Source organism: Papio anubis, chromosome 6, assembly GCF_008728515.1.
Source record: "Papio anubis isolate 15944 chromosome 6, Panubis1.0, whole genome shotgun sequence".
Taxonomy (NCBI): domain Eukaryota; kingdom Metazoa; phylum Chordata; class Mammalia; order Primates; family Cercopithecidae; genus Papio; species Papio anubis.
Window position 1 is genome coordinate 92,071,739 of NC_044981.1, and position 18,568 is coordinate 92,090,306.

General features: G+C 34.7%; 1 protein-coding gene across 7 annotated transcripts in view; it reads right to left on the reverse strand.

Annotated features, from left to right (window-relative positions):
* Positions 1–18,568, reverse strand: part of GPR63 (G protein-coupled receptor 63) — a 107,239-nt gene that overhangs the window by 21,783 nt on the left and 66,888 nt on the right. For 2 of the 7 annotated variants that reach the window (XM_009205700.4, XM_009205699.4), the window contains exon 1: positions 7,104–7,819. The exons of 4 other annotated variants lie outside the window; for them this stretch is intronic. The gene's annotated coding sequence lies outside the window, so the exon portion shown is untranslated. One more of the 7 variants, XM_009205697.4, reaches the window with a different exon arrangement.

The window sequence follows — 18,568 nt, forward strand, 5'->3', positions numbered from 1 at the left end:
TACAAAACAACACGAGGAAAATTTTGGAGGTGATGAATATGCTCAGTGCCTTGGTTGTGAAGATATCGCAGGTGTACGCATATGTCTAAACTCTTCAGGATGTATATGTTAAAGGTGTACAATTTTTTGTATATCATATATATCAATAAAGCTAAAAAATGTGATGTCTCATGAACTTAGACTTGAGATGATGCTCCTAAATAGACAAACTTTCATACAGATAAACCACTGAACACAGCATGACATAAGAAAACATTCCTCAAGGGTTTCCTGCTCTTCTCTCGACATTATTTTTTAAATGTAATCCGGTTCATGTTAATATGACCTGTACCACATACCAGATACTAAGACAGAATACAAAAGAAAAGAGGACACAACCCTTGCCTTCAAAAATATTAAAACATTATAAAGATTAATGAAAAGGCTAATTATTCTGGTCAATTAATATAGTATCTTCAAATGGATGGATTCTTATTTGTTAATACAGGCAATATTACACATTAAAAATTCTTAAAAATCAACGAATAATAATGTATATTCGCAAGTAAATCATAAATAGAAGGTGCAAAAAACCAACTATTGTTTGAAACAGTGTTCAGTCTCACTCAAGTAAAAATGAGAATTCAAACATAATGGAATATTAATTTTTTGTCTAGATTTTCAAAGGTTTAAACAAGATGAAAATAATTCTAGCAAGTTGATACTCCACCAATGGGAATGTAAGCCTATAGTAATTCAGGAAGCTATTTCAAAAGCCTTAAAAACATTCCTAGAGACTTCCACTTCTAGCAAATAAAGTCAAGCCTGCAGCAGACAAACACTCCCACCAAAAACAACCAAAAAAGCTGGATAACATTTTTACATCTCTTTGAAGACATCTAAGAGCCACCAAAGCAGGGAGAACCTGAGAGGCTACGATCTGAGAGAAATGAAGTATAGAAAAGTGAGGCACTCTGCAATTCGGGTAATTTTTCACCTGAAGGCATGAGCTAATTCTGAAATGCTAGCTCAGAGGTTTTCTCAAGGCAGCTGAGAAACCAAGAGCCTGCAAAGTGGCAGCTGAAAGGATTAAAAGCTGCTGAAGAGCTTGAAAGTCTGGTAAAAGAGGCAGCTGAAAGGCTGGGAAGCTGGGTAGAGCACAGTCTCAGTGGGCTGGAAGCTGGCGTTCTGGGTTCATGGAAAGGTTGGGAGAAACAACATCTGAAAGACGTCACTCGTGGAATAAGCATGAAGAAAAAATTGAATAGCTCTCATAACAACCAAATATCAGCCTCTAATTAGCTCAAGTTTAAGTTTCTTAACATTTATTAAGTTTCCAAATCAAATATATTTTTAAGGCACAAACAGGATGTCAAAACCACTGCCTATAAAGAATGATAAATTCACCAAAAGGTGAAATTATAAGAACAGAAAGGCAAGTCAAAAGGCAGAAGACATTTGCAATCACATACTGACAAAGGACTCATCCTTTGAATATATATATTTAAATGCCAACAAATTTGTAAGAAAAAGATAAACAACCCAGGCTGAAAGATAGGCAAAGGATTTGAACAAAAACTTCACAAACATATCCAAACAGCTAAAATAAAACAATACAAAACAAAATCCACAACATATGTAAACGTGTTCTTCCTCACCACTCATCAGGAAAATGCAAATGAAAATCACAATAAAATAAAAACCCAACAGAATGACTAAAGTTGAAAAACTAAATATAAAATATAGCAAATATTGACCAGGATGTGGTGCAAATGAAACTTTCATTCACTGGGAGTGGAAACGGGTAACTAGATAACAGTATGCTGTCTATGGTAAATTTATAGTTATGCCCGCTCTGTTACCCAGTAATCCCACTCCTGAGTAATGAACAGAAATACTTAGATTTGTACACCAAAAGTTCAATACAAGTATATTCCTAGAAGCATTATTTGAAATATGAGAACAGCAAAAATGTCCATCAATAGAACTGATAAATCAATGTCATTATATTCATATAATCTAATACTACACAGCCATGAAAATGGGCAAAACTACTATAACACAACACGTGGATGAATCTCACAAATATAACACTGAACAAAAGACAGACACAAATATGTATATACAATATTATTCAATTTATATAAAATTCAAACACAGGCAAAACTCATCTATGATGTTAGCAGTTTATTGGTTACCTTTGGGGAAGAGTAGGAGTTATGACTGGGAAAGGGTTTCTGGGAGGTTCATATATTCAGTTTTTTTCAAATTTCACTGAACTGTGCCTTTATGATTGGTACATCTTTCTGCCTGTTACGTAAAACTTCAAAAAGTTTATGAAAATTAAATATTAAAACTTTCTAGAAATTTTACTCCTCAGGATCCATACTTAAGAAGTAACTTTATATTACCCAAAGCAATCCATAGATTCACAGCAATCTCTCAAAATGTCAATGACATTCTTCATAGAAATATTTTTTTAAATGCTAAAATTTCTATGGAGCCACAGATCCCTTATAGCAAGAGTAATCCTGAGCAAAAAGTTAAAAAAATTTCATGTCTGGGTGTGGTGGCTCAGGCCTGTAATCCCAGCACTTTAGGAGGCCAGGGATCGCCTGAGGTCAAGAGTTTGCGACCAGCCTGGCCAACATGGTGAAACACCTTCTTTACTAAAAATACAAAAATTAGCCAAGTGTAGTAGTTCATGTCTATAATCCCAGCTACTTGGGAGGCTGAGGCAAGAGAATCACCTGAACCCAGGAGGCAGAGGTTACAGTGAGCCGAGATCACGCCATTGTACTCCAGCCTGGGCAACAAGAGCAAAACTCCTACTCAAAAAAAAAAAAAAAAAAATTCATGTACGTCATAGTAAGAAATATGAAGCAATCTAAAGGTTTACATTTAAAAAACAGAATTATATGATTTATAAAATAGAATGTTGCACAGCAACTAAAACTGTTCTTGAAGAATGTTTAATGACACGTGAAAATATTATGCTAGCATATTGAGTGAAGAAAAGCTGTATACATATAATACGTTCCCACTATGTTTTGAAAATTTTTTCAAAGACTTAGAAGAGAACATATCAAAATATTAACAAGCATCAGAGTGAACACGCAACCTAAGAATGGGAGAAAATTTTTGCAGTCTACCCATCTGACAAAAGTCTAATATCTAGAATCTACAAGGAACTTTAAAAAATTTACAAAAAGAAAACAAACGACCCCATCAAAAAGTGGGTAAAGGATATGAACAGACACTTGTCAAAAGAACACATTTATGCAGCTAATAAACACATGAAAAAAAGTTCATTATCACTGGTGATTAGAGAAATGCAAATCAAAACCATAATGACATACCATCTCACACCAGTTAGAATGGCAATCATTAAAAAGTCAGGAAACAACAGATGCTGGAGAGGATGTGGAGAACTAGGAACACATTTACAGTTGGTGGGAGTGTAAATTAGTTCAACCATTGTGGAAGACAATGTGGCAATTCCTCAAGGATCTATAACAAGAAATACCATTTGACCCAGCAATCCCATTACTGGGTATATACCCAAAGGATTATAAATCATTCTACTATAAAGACACACACACACATATGTTTACTGCAGCACTATTTACAATAGCAAAGACTTGGAACTAAACCAAATGCCCATCAATGATAGACTAGATAAAGAAAATGTGGTATATATACACCATGGAATACTATGCAGCCATAAAAATGAATGAGTTCATGTCCTTTGCAGGGACATGGATGAAGCTGGAAAGCATCATTCTCAGCAAACTAACAGGAACAGAAAACCAAACACCGCATGTTCTTACCCTTAAGTGGGAGTTGAACAATGAGAACACATGGAGACAGGGAAGGGAGCATCACACACTGGGACCTGTTTGGGGTGCAGCGTGAAAGGGGAGGGAGAGCTTTAGGACAAATACCTAACGCATGCGGGGCTTAAAACCTAGATGATGGGTTGATAGGTGCAGCAAACCACCATGGCACATGTATATCTGTGTAACAAACCTGCATGTTCTGCATATGTATCCCAGAACTTAAACTAAAATAAAGAAAAAGGAAAACCCAACTAAATTGTCGAAAAAACAAAAAACGGGTAGATCATGAGGTCAGGGATGGCTGGCTAACACGGTGAAACCCCGTTTCTACTAAAAATACAAAAACAAAATAAGGCAGGTGTGGTGGCAGGCGCCTATAGTCCCAGCTGCTCTGGAGGCTGAGGTGGGAGAATGGAGTGAACCCGGAAGGCGGAGCTTGCAGTGAACCGAGATCATGCCACTGCCCTCTAGCCTGGGCGACAGAGCAAGATTCCGTCTCAAAAAATAAAAAATAATAAAAAATAATAATTTAAAAAAAAAACATATATTTCTGACCAGTAGGACAGTCTGTGGTACATTTTTCTCCAGCTTTTCTTTTCCTTATTTTCCAAATCTTGTAAAATGAGTTTTCTTATAGTCAGAAAAAAAAAAAATCTTCTTGAACATTTCATGTATTATAAATATAAGTTAATATTTCCTTTCAATGATCATAAAACATATTCCTTAAAAAAAATTTGTTCGTTAGGAAATACATTAAGACAGCAAGATAAGCATTCTCCTGTCTATCTCATCATGCCTGTTGTCCATGGATAAAATGAAATAAGGTATTTAAACATTTAGAAACTAGTGACAGGAGGAACTACTCAAATGTACCTTGTTAGGTAAGTGTTACTGTTATTATGCAAGAAATGTACTCTCATCGGTAAAGGGCACATGTTTCTTATGAGAATAGGATTTTGTTATCCCCTAAAGAATAAAATTTAAATATGGTACTTTACCTAGTCACTACTTTTAAGTATACCCCATATTTCCTGCAATTACTTACCTAGTAATCTAAAAAAAAGTCTTTGTCTTTTCATATTAAACTCTAGGTCATCTTTCCAGTTTCCACAAATATTCCCTCAGAATCAATGTAATTTTTTTAAAAAAGCAAAACGAGCCAAAAAAGCATGCTTATTTTGTTATTTTCATGCTATTCCACTAGAATTTTTTTTCATCCAGCTTTAGCATTGAACTGAATTTCTGGGTAGAGCTCAGCATGCCACTCACTTTTTTAACCTGTTTCCTTAGCAACTCTGTACTCATCTGACCCCATATGCCTATCTTCACAATTAGACATTTAATTTTTCCTTAATAGTCACAAATCTAGCACGAATTTCCAAGGACTTAAAATTAGTTTATCTAATCAAAACTAAATGTTTATACCATCATACTGGTGGTATTTCTTCTAAAAATGCTGGTACTCTCTTCACCGCATCTCACTACAAATGATTTTGGCGTGTTCTTTGGAGGGAATAAAAAGTCAGTCGGGGAAACATAGTCTATCTATTGAGCAGTTCCACACTCTTCCTCCAGAAGCTCATTGTGCCCACCTTGGCAGTGGTCAGAGTGCCTGGTTGCTATTTACAAACTGTGTGTCACTGGGCAGGTTACTGAACCTCGGGTTTTTCATCAGAAAAAATGGAGATGATCATAGTGCAGTTTAGCTCATGAAGCTATAGCAAGGACTAAGCGAGATAGCAAATGTTAAGTATTGACACATAGTGCTCAATAAGTATGCACTCGCAGTTTCACTTAAGTCAGAAAAGAAAATCACATCCTCTACAACACCAACCCTTCAGTGACATTTAGGATTCTACTCCTTCATCCTTGCAAACGACTATTTTTCCATACCTCACCTCAAACTGAGTTTAAATCTCTTTCTCACTTCAAGATTCTGCGCTGTGATTTTTGATAAGATGCCTTTGTTTCTCTTCCTCTAACTTACCCTTTTATTTCAGAAAAGTGACTTTCAAATATCTCTTTTCAGAACAACAAAAAAAAATGGTACAGCTTCTTTTGCCTTTTCACGACTTTAAGCAGCGTCAGAATTCTACATATTTCTTACTCAACTTTCTAGGAATAGTCTACTACAACTATGCCCAGAGTATTCCTCTACCCCCAGATGCATCTGTAGTCTAGCTTACTTGTTTTTCATAACAACACTTTTTGTTGCTGACTGTGATTATCCCTGAGAGCTCCAGCCAAGTCAATTCAACAAATAGGTCTCAGGCAACAATCATGTACCAGCCCATATATGACATGATATCTACTAAAAACAAGTGAAGGACACATATACATATACCACGGTCTCCTCTTTCTTCCCACACCAGATAACATCACTATCTGAGACAGTTCAAGCATAATCTCTTGGTACAACAGACACATCTGGTAGACTCCCTACCCTACCTCTCCCCCATCAACCAGGTACCTCGTTTCCAAGGGTATAATAGAAATTTCATAGAACATAGAATCAGAAGACCTTCACAACACCATCAGATACCTCAAATAACCTCATGATTGTATATACAACAGTCAACCATACACACATACTTTAAAAAAAAAAATCAAAGGATGGATCCTCAGTCCTTTGGTCCTGCACTATGTAAATGTAATGAATTACCATAGCAAATTCCAATAATGAACACAAAGAAAAATACAGAATTATGAAATTTTTTCATGAGTGGGAAACCACAAAGTAACACAAGGGAAACATCACTGAAATAAAGATCATTCTGCTCTAACGTACACCATTTCAAAATAGGATTGGTGAAGAGCAACGCTGACTCATCCTCAAAAATAACGGCGAATCTGTTTTGACCTTGATTCACTGCTATGATCAAAATAATTACGGTTAACTTAAGAAGGTTCTGAAGAAAAGGTTCTAAAGGTCATACTAAAAATACTTAGAATTTTAAAATCTATGAAATAAGACTTCAGTTTTAGTATTCGAAGTGACCACCAGATAAAGACAAAAGAAATGTTGACAGCGTCATCATGCGCCAACCGAAATTACCTTCACTTGCACATTTTTCCCTGATACTCAGTCTTCCACCACGCTATCCAAGTATACTATATAAATCTTTGGCATATACTTTTCAACTTGACTTACACACTTCTTTAAATACATTTCCATCCTTCCCTTAACAAACAGTTGCTAAGCACCTGCTCTAAACCAGCTTCTGACTAAGCACTACTCACAATGGGAAACAAACTGGATATATCTCCTGATCTTATGTAACTTACAAGTTCATCAGGGAGACTCACACTACTCGCATGGTAACTCCTGGGTTATGCCATGATGTATGTGCTGTGAAGAAAAACTCAGGATGCTACAAGAGTGAAAAACAGTGAAAACATAATTCCTCATTTACAGTCATGTACTGTTTAATGACATTTTAGCTAAGGGCAGACCACTATATGACAGTGGTTTCATAAGATTATAATGGAGCTGAAAAATTCCTTTCATTAGATTATAATGGAGCTGAAAAACTCCTATCACCTAGTGACATCGTAGCCATCACGGCTTTGTAGTACAACACAATATTCATGTGTTTGAAGTGATGATGGCATAAACGAACCTCCTGTGCTGCCAGTTGTATAAAAGTCTAGCACATACAGCACATAATACTGAACAAACATAATAAAGGATGTTACTGGTTTACGTATTTACTACTCTACACTTTTTATTGTTATTTTAGAGTACTACTTATTAAGATTTCTAAAAGTTAACATAAAACAGCCTCAAGCACATCCTTCAGTATTCCAGAAGAAGGCATTGTTATCACAGGAGATGACAGCTCCATGTGTTATTGCCCCTGAAGACCTTCCAGTGGGACAAGCTATAGAGGTGGAAGACAGTCATACTGGCCCTGTGTAGGCCTAAGTTATTGTGTGTTTGTGTCTTAGTTAACAAAAAGCTTAAAAGTTAACAAAAAAAATTTTAACAGAAAAAGGCTTATAGAATAAGAATATAAAGAAAATGTTTGTATACAAATGTACAATGCACTCATGTTTTAAGATGTTATTACAAAAAAATGAAAAAGTTTTAAGAAATTAAAAAGTGTATAAAGTAAAAAATTTACAGTAAGGTATTACTGAAGAAATTTTAAAAATAAATTTAGTGTCACCTAGGTATATTGTGTTTATAAAGTCTACAGTGGTGTACGTTAACATCCCAGACTTTCATTAACTCACCACTCACTCACTGACAGAATAACCTTCCATCCTGCAAGCTCCATTCATGGTAAGTGCTCTATACGGGGTACTATTTTTTCTCTTTTACACCATATTTTTACTGTACCTATGTTTAGATATATAAATGCTTACAGTTGTGCTACAATTGCCTACAGTATTCAATACAGTAACATGCTTTACAGGTTTGTAGCCCAGAGGCAATAGTATACACCATAATATAGCCTAGGTGTAGAGCAGGGTATACCATCTAGGCTTGTGTGAGTGCACTCTATGACGTTAACACAATGAAGAAATTGCCCAATGACTCATTTCTCAGAACATTTATGTGTCCATGTCTTCTTATAACACTCTCTAAAGCTCATGCTCTATGATAGCATGGTATTATCTACTAAGATGAATCTCTAAGTACTAGGCTAAAGACTAGCATATTTTAGTTTTCAAGTTATAGTTTATTTGCTATAGTTTGGTAGGCAAAAAGTGGGAAAGAATAGGTCATGAGGAATAAGAGCAGAAAGAAAATAAAGACCAAAAACAGATGTCTTTCACTGTAAGAACAGATAAAATTTTACAATATGCATGTGGTCCTGAAAAAATGTCTTCTAAAATCAAATTGCTGGCAAACCATTTTAAATTCAACAATATTTAATATTTCTTAAAACCTTACTAGCTGAAAGACTCTACTGAATCCTGTTATAAAGCAGAATTCATCTAAACAAAAAACTAAATCCTCTAAAACAACCCCATTTCTACTATTTCTAAATTTTAACATTCAGTCAAGTTTTCTGTGCAACCAACAACTGGAAAGGACTACTCCAAGTAAAAGGGCTACATAATTATCATTCTAAATTCAAAGTACTGCATGTCACCTACCAACATAAACCCTGCTCACTCCCCACCAAAAATGACTTAGCAAAAAAAATGTTTTAAAGAAAATCTGCACTATTCATTTTGAACTTTTAAAAATGAAAAAAAAAAAAAATCAAGATGATAAAATGGCTGTGTTCTTAACACCAAAGAACAATTTATCATCATGCACCACAGTCACAAGGGAGAAAGGGTCCGGTGGGAGGTTGTGGTGTTTCCCACTGATAGTGTTGCAAGTTATTGTCCCCACACAGTAAGACACCTGCCACTGGTCTTCTAGTTCTCTGCTCAAAGATTGGTAAAAGCTTTGCAAGATCACAAAGAGCTGATGCAACTGATATTAAGACTGGTAAGACCAAAGACCCATAGGATATTCAATGGCTCAGCATTAACTGTGCACACAAAAGTCAGAAATGCAATTCCTGGATTTTCTCTCAAACCAAAGGCACAGAATGAAAAGTATGAAGTATTGTTTATAAATATCACTGCTTATACTTACATAAAGCTTTTCCATTTGTATTATACCTCACTCATGCTTACTCATTTTATTTCATCTAGCAAATAGGTCCCATGAGAGATTGACTAACACCAGAAAGTGATGTGTATATGTGTATGTATGTGTATATTCAATATATATTCAATTAGGGCAAGAACCACTGCAACAATGTGACCCAAATGCTGAGTTTGTATAACAGGTGATGAAACAAATGTGAAAATTCTTATATGCAGAGTATTTATTACACTGGAATTGAGCAGGAAAAAAATTAGACTTGAACATAGGGTCTGGGAGAAACAACATTCAGTGAAACGATCAAGTCTCAAGTTTGTATAAGATAAAAAAGAAAATTCTCCCTCCTACAAGGGCCACAGACTAAATGGATTCTTTATAAAATGTGGCTTTTGATATGAGGGTCTTCTATCTACTAAAAAAAAAAAAATAGCTACTAGAGGGACTGTTTGCAGGAAGTTTATTCCAACCTAGAATCTAGATATGAGCAAAGATCTTACCAAAGTGAGATTCTATTATGTATGCTTCAAAGATTATTTCCATTTTGGTGCCTGTTTACTCAAGGTGAGGAAAAGTAAAAGGACAAAAAGATAAACTTTAAAACTGAAAATGTAAAAACAGCACAGAAAATAGTAAAAGCTTAATTTTATGACATGGAAGCTTAATTTTATTCCATCATCACCTGATGAATGGAATCATTCTCCAAAGATAATCAAGCTAATTACCTTAGTCTTTTTTTAAAATTTATTCAGCTTCGTTTGCTACTATATCTGCTTTTATTGCTAACGTACAGCAACTGAGAATTGAGAGATATAATGCTGAAGTTCTTCAACCTTTCTAGTAACTAACTGTCCATCACAATCAAGGTTGCATCCACATCACCATATCACGTAGGATTAAAAGTAAAAATTTGAAGATGTTATAAAAACTAAAAAATAAAAAATAAAAAGAATAAAAACAAACATTACTTTAAAATATTTACCAAGATGGACCATTTCAAATAAGCATAAAACAACTGTTCCTTTTTAAAAGTGAAGCACCCAGAAGAACCCTGCAGTTTGCCATCTTTAACTTGCTTTTGAGAATATAAGTAAGGAATCTGTGAACCATGGATGGCTTTTTAACTTTAGCTACTACCATTTTAAAGGCAAAGCCTAGACATATGAAGGAACAGAAAGCTAAATGTGACTGGCAATGTCTTTCCAGCTGGAAGATGAAACCAAATTTAAAACAAGGAGCTGGTAATAACTTTCTAAAAAACAAAACACAAAACTAAATACTAAATGACTGTAAAAATGAAGTTTGGGACTGAAGAACAGAAAGTGCTGACAACAACATTATATACAGAAATTTCTAATTTATTAACAGAGAAAAATGTCAAATTAAAAATTGAAATTAAAAAGAGAAAGGTATTTTGCTATCATATTGTAATACATTAATGGCTGCTTTTTCTTTTCAAAAGCAAATGCTCTACAGTAAGATTAGTTAAGGTCTGCTTATTATTCTGAATAACAAAGATATTCTATTTTATACATGTTTATGATCTCAGAAATAAAATAGTGTCTTTAGTATAGTCAAATTAAAATCATTTGAGTTGCGATTATAGAATTAGAATATTTGTCAGAATACCTCAATGGCAACCAGGGACTTCATGGGACCAATATTTGCTAGGGAAAAAATGAACAGAAAATAAACTCTACCATGTCAAAGGAAACAGAAATAAAAATTATATTTTATTACATGAACAAAGTACACCATGGAAAAAAGAAAATAATCTCTCCCAAAAGATCTGTAACCACAAGATACATTTTAAGAAATAAGGCATCATCAAACAGAAATCTAATTTAAAATGTGCCGAAGTCAGTACACCACCCAAGCCAGCAGGCAACAGGAAATATATTTCCCCTCTGGAGGAACTCACCTTCAACACAGGCCTGAAATAATGACCGCAAAATTCCAAGGCAAGTGAACACAGCCTTAAAACAAAAAAAATCACAAAAACCTCAAAATAAAGTAAGATGAGTGATTAAGAGCAAGGGGAAAAAAAGACAAACTCACAAAAGACTTCAGTTATAAAAATTATTAGACAAGAAATATAAAAATAATAACTGGTTAGAATTATGACCAGAAGACAAGCAGATTTGCAAATAAAGTTCTACATATGAAAACTATAACTGATCTTAAGAACTAAATCGACAAAGTGGCATATTAGACATAGTTGAAGTGAATAAACTGCAAGTTAGAACATAGGAAATTTTTCCAAATACAATCAAGCAAAAACAATGAAAGGTAAGAGATAAAAGGGATGACCTAAGGAAGAAAAACATAGAAAGTCTACCAGACATGGAATTGGAGTTCCAGAAGGAGATCATAAAATTAATGAGAAAATATTCAAAAGGACTGTAAATAGGTTTCCAGAATTCCTGAAAGATGCTAGTCCTCAATGTAGCCTATCTAACGCCAAATATGTTAAAATTCATGCCCAAAAACATCAGATCAAAAATTCAGAATAGAGAGAGAGAATATCTTTAAGGAGAAAGAAAGCATCTTCAAAAGATCTTAGAAGGAACCAGAGTTTGGAAAGATAAGTTCCCTTACGAAGAAAAAAAAATGAGCTTGACTGCTTAATTCTCAATGATAATAAAATTCAGAAGACAATAAAATGATATTTTTGATACTTCCTTTCAGCAAATTAAAAGGATTGTCACAAACAAAAATCTCTCTCTCCCTCCCTCTCCTTCTCTCTTTCACACATACACACACTCACTCAACAGAGGAAAATTAAAGGATATGTCAGGCAAAAGAGAAATGATCCCAGATAGAAGGTCTGATAGACAAGAACAAACCGGGTGGAAAGATATTAATGAATAAATGGCTAAATATAACAGACACTGTATAAAGCAATAAAAGTAATATCTAACTTGAGAGAGAAAAAACAGGTTAGAACTAAAATACTCAACAACAATGACATGTAAGTTGGAGGAAGGTATTGTAAGAGTTAAACAATTCCTAAGAAATGAAATGTCACAGACTGGGTGGCTTGAACAATAGAAATTTATTTTCTCACAGTTCTGGGGGCTAGAAGTCCAAGATCAAGGTACTATCTGGATGCATTTCTGGTGAGGCCTCTCTTCCTGGTTGGTAGACATGTATGATCTTACATAGCCTTCCCTCTCTATGCAGAGGGAAGACAGAGATCTCTGTATCTCCACAGAGATCTTACTGGATCATGGCTCCACCCTTATAATCTCATTTAATCTTCATTACCTCCTTATAAGCCCTATCTCCAAATACAGTCATATTGAGGATTAGGGCTTCAGCATATGAATTTTGGGGGATACAATTCAATTCCGTAATAGAAGGCAAGGATATTAACTTTAGACTAGATAAAGATGAGTATATATTAAAATTGTCTGGGTAACCACTAAAATAATAGATACAGAACTTATAGCCAATCTCCTGACCCCCCAAATAAATAAAAATAGTAAAAAAAAAAAAAAAAAAAAAAAAAAGTGGGGCAGGGGGTCAGTCTATCCAAAAGAAGGCAAGACAGGAAAGAAGACAACGAAAAAGCAGAATAGAAAATACATAATAATATGATAAATAAATCCAAGTCACTCTTCATTCTAAACTCTCCAGTTAAAAGCAAAGATCCAGCTATATGCTATTTACAAGAGACACATCTAAAATCATAAGGATATAGATGCAACATTAAAGCCAACAAGTAGGGAAAGGTGTGTCAAGCCCATCATAATCTATAGGGGACTCTATATCATTTTATTACTATCAAAGAAAAAGAGACTTTAATTCAAATTATACTATTAGAGATACAGAAGGTATGACATATGACAAAAGGGTTAATTTCCCACAAAAATATTTAAAAATCTAAACTTGTATGCATCTAATAATAAACCTCAAAAACATATAAAGTAAACGGTGAATTAACCAGATGAAAATAATAAATCCATAATTATAATCTCTCAGTAATTAAATGATCAAGTAAATTAAAACATCAAGAAGGATAAAGACTTAAACAGCACATTTAAAATTTTCATCTTATGGAACACATGAAACTGCACCCAGAAAATAGAGAATACACATTGTTTTAAAGCTACACATGGAACACTTATTTGTAGAGAAGACTTGCCATTGTCCATGGAGCTAACCTTAACAAGAATCAAAGAACTGGTAAGATACAGACCACATCCTCTGACCATGTCACAAATAGTTTAGAGACCACCTACAACCACAACAAAATATGCTTAGAAATTAGGAAACATGATGCTCATTAACTCATGGATTAAAGAAATCATAGAAAATACTTAGGGCAGACGCGGTGGCTGATTCCTGGAATGCCCACACTTTGGGAAGCTAAAATGGGAAGATGGCTTGAGCCCATGAGTTCAAGACCAGCCTGGGCAACATAGCAAGACTTCATCTCCACAAAAAATAAAAATAAAAAAAAAATTAGCCAGGCATAGTGGCATGCACCTGTAGTCCCAGTTATTCAGGGGACTGAGGTGAGAGGATCGTTTAAGCCCAGGAGGTCAAGGCTACAGTGAGCCATGATCACACCACTGCACTCCAGCCTGGCTAAAAGAACGAGAACCTGTCCTAAAAACAAAGAAAATACTTAGAACTGTATGAAAACATAAAAAATTCTGATAAGTAGCTAAAGTGATGATTCAAGAGAAATTTATACTCTGAAAAAGCAAGACTCAAAACTGAGCTAAGCACTCAACCTAAAAAATTAGAATAAAGGCAGGAATAAACATAAAAACATGGAAACAAAAGAGTAAAACCGAACATGTTAGAAACAAATATATAAATATTTTCAAAGAAGCAACTTTTGGCTTTGCTGATCATCTCTACTATATATTATATATTATATACAATACATTAAACAACAAAAAACAAATTACAGCTACAAACAACACTGATGAATCTTAAAAAATATAACAATGAGCAAATGAAGCAAGCATAAAAGTATAAATATTTACAGTAGTAAAATTCCCTTTATGTAAAGGCCAAAAATAACCACACAAAGAGGGTTGATAAAGCAAGAGTTGCCTCCATGTGAGGAATGAGTAGACAGAGGAATGCTAGGTATATTTCTTAACTTTAGTAGTAAGTCCATGAGTATTCAATTTTTTAAACTTAAAGGAATGTTTTATGCAATTTTAAATGTACAATGTGCTTCACAATAAATACTCTTTAAAAATAACATGGCAAAATCAGTCTCTAAAGGATATTCTGAACTTTCCTATAAACAGTGAACATCGACAAGATCTCACGAAAAAAAATTTACCTGTTTAACCTATTCATGTCTGTTAGATTCCACACTGAAAATATAGTTCCTGTTATTTGAGATAGTAAAAAGGAAAATGATACTTATCTAAACAAACAAACAAAAAAAATGTATTTAGCACTTATCCAAGTGCTAAAACAGAGGTAAGCACCAGGTATTAAGGGAGCAGATAACCTAAGCCTGACTTAGAGAAAGGAGGAAAGGCAACTATTGCACAGTGAAGAAAACAATGTCTGGAAAACAGTAATTGTCCCAGAAAGCATGTTTGGGAGTACACGTGTGTTTACCTTCTACATTCAGAACCAAATTCTAAAAATGAAAAATGCAAATATAACTGCATTCACTCGGATCATGTTTGATAGCTAAAGATAATTTTAGTTTCAAAAATAAAAGGGAGAATTTCTCTCTACATTTAGCCGTCAGTGTTTAAGTTTCTATCTTTTCCTGACTTTTGCTCATTTTATAGCTCTAGTTTTGTTCCTAGAAGTGACCACATGCTTCTGTAGTAGCCAGAGTGATACTCAACTGATTTCAAAAGGGAATTTCTGGCTAAGAAGAAGTTTCGTATTATTGACAGAAAGGAAGAAAGATACAAATATATAGATAAAATATAGATGTAAACAAACACATGCACATACACATACACAAACAGCTCAAGGCTAAATTTTGTAAATTTAAACCTTCCAAATTTATTTTAAATGTTAAGAGTCCAGGAGTTGGCAGCAAAGTGCAGAAAACAGAATATTTTTACATTTTAGAGATGACTATACAGAAAATGACATTCATTCACTCTATCATTCCACAATTATGTATCAATATGTGTGGGCAAGAGGGCAGCTGGCAATACAGTAAACTGAAATTGAAAAAGGGACAGCATTCTCATGGCACACTCAACTACTGTACCTGTTTAGCTGGAGGTCACATTTATAGTTATAACTGAGCACTCATGAATGGTTTGGGATTGAGGCTAAATCTCTATGAACAACTAGGTTACTTCATTTGGAAAAAGCAATCAGGTCTGGGTTCAAACCCTATCTGATTTGACTCTTTCATATTACACTTACCAAACACACACACACACACACACACACAAAACTGTAGAAGATAAACAGGGAAGACAATGATTAGCTCTACAGATTTTATATTGGGAATAATAAAGTGCCTTGAGGGCAATGAAAAATATCAATGCCCTTTTATTCCTCCCCAAAAATTCTACATCTAGGGCTTTACCCAAAGGGAATAACCATCGATGCATATAAAAATTGAGCTATAGCAAGGCACAGTGGTTCACACCTGTAATCCCAGCACTTTGGGAGGCTGAGGCAGGCGGATCACTAAAGGTCAGGAGTTCAACACCAGCCTAACCAACATGGTGAAAACCCCGTCTCTACAAAAAATACAACAATTAGCCAGACATGGTGGTGGGCACCAGTAATCCCAGCTACTCAGGAGGCTGAAGCATGAGAATCCCTTGAACCCGGGAGGCGGAGGTTGCTGTGAGCCAAGATCGCGCCACTGCACTGCAGCCTGGGCAACACAGTGAGACTCCATCACAAAATAAATAAATAAATAAATATAAAAAATTGAGCTGTAAGATAGTCATTACTGTATAGCTGAAGAAAAAAAATTATATCCCCAATAAATTATGATACATCCATAGAATAATATGATTCAGAATTTAAAATGTTACAGATCATTCCATGACAAGGGAAGTGGTTCATCTTTATGTGAAAATTACAAAGCAATAGATATACACTAAGGGCCATTTTTAGAAATTAAAATATCATAGTATTTTTCTATATGTATATAAAAATAGATACCAAAATGCTAATAATAGTTATCACTGGGTGTAATTCTTCTTTTCTTTTCTTTTTGTTTGTCTGGATTTTCTAAATTTTCTTTTCTTTCTTTTTATTTTTGAAGACAGGGTCTTTCTCTGTTGTCCTGGCTAGAGTGCAATGGTATGATCACGGCTCACTGCAGCCTCAACTTCCAGGGCTCAAGTGATCCTCCCATTTTAGCTTCGCAAGTAGTTGGGACCAGAGCCGTGTGCCACTCATACCTGGCTAACTTTTTTTTTTTTTTTTTTTTACCTTTTGGAGAGACAGGGTCTCCTCACATTTCCCAGGCTGGTCTCCAACTCCTGGGATCAAAGAATCCTCCTACTTCGGCCTCCCAAAGTTCTGGGATTACAGGCATGAGTGGCCATGCCTGGCCTCTAAATTTCCTATAATGAACAAGAATAACTTATAAAGGAAGAAAAAATCTATTATATCATGAGGGTGGAGGGTAGGAGGAGGGAGAGGATCAGGAAAAATAATTAATGGGTACAAGGCTTAATACTTGGGTGATGAAATAATCTGTACAACAAAGCTCCACAGCATAAGTTTACCTATGTAACAAACCTGCACTTATACCCCTGAACTTAAATAAAAGTTTAAAAAAAAACAAAACAGATTTGAAACCTTGAAATAGTAACTATACATGAACTATAGAAACAAAAACAAGAAGTTCCCAACATTACCAAACCTGTAAGTGGGTGCAAATTTATGTAACTTATAGAAAATGGAGAAACCTGATACTCAACTTATACTCAAATCTCCTATCATTCAAGAAACGAATAATGCAAACGAAGGAAAAACATCTGAAGAAGTGCTGAGTGGGAACAAGCTGAGAGAAGAGACTTTCTGCTAGTGCTAGACAGTGTGAAACTTTAGAAGGTATCATGGTTTATGCAGGGTTAATCAAAATGGAGTAGGAAGACTGTGTGCTTCAAATACAAGGGAAATGGAGTAAGTTAAAATGATGAAAAGAATGGATCTTATTACAAAAGCACACTTATCTGAACATTTTTCCCTCTGGAAGACAATGGATGTTATGCCTACACCCAACTCCCTTTGTATCCACATCCTCCCAGGATCAACTTAGAGCAAAAAATCCTGCACCAGACAGCCTCAGCCACATACCATACCAAACACATGGGATAGATTTAATTGATTCTTATATAATTTTCAGTTGAAACTTACTCTGATCTAAACTTCAGGCTTCTTTAAATGTCTACAAATGTTCTCTCTCTAAAGTTACCTACGCATTTGTTTTCATTTTGTTTTATATTGTTATTGTATAAAGTAGGAAGATGTAAAGATGCCTCACTTTAGGAGAAAGGTAACAGCTAGAATACAGAATCATGTCCCTTCTTCACCAGCCTCCCCAAGGCAGATCCTTAGAAGTTTCCACAGAAAAGAATTTGCCTTAAATATTTTTCAAACACTTTAATAACACAGACTGAGCTAAGTCAATTGAGAGAAAGAAGTTAACCAAGAAGCTCTGCTCAAAAACCCTAAAAGGTATGTAAAGCTTATAACTATAACAACACATAAAGGTTTAAATTGAAAATGATCTAAGAATTTGAAAAAGATCTAAGAATCAATTAATATATATGCCAGGTGATTGGTACAGTATCTGGCTGGGGGTGTTTTTAATCTAAATTGGATCTGGGAAGATGTAATTCTTTAGCATATCACTCAAAGGAAATGCTGATAATAATAATCCTATTATTAATTTCAATAGGCAACCACAAGATTACCCCCATACCTGCAAATATACCATCTATTCCCCAAGACCTGAGGGCTGTGTCAAAATCCAACTTTTCTAACTCTTCATTATGTTTATAACAAATATAAATGAACTTTCCTGTATATTAAGCTAGAGTTTCATGCTTGAGTTTTCTGAATCTTCTGTCATACAAACAGCAATGAATATAAATCTTATCCATATTTACTGGTGCAGAGGTTAGAATGCATTTTATCCTATGTGTCAAATTCAAAGCCTGAA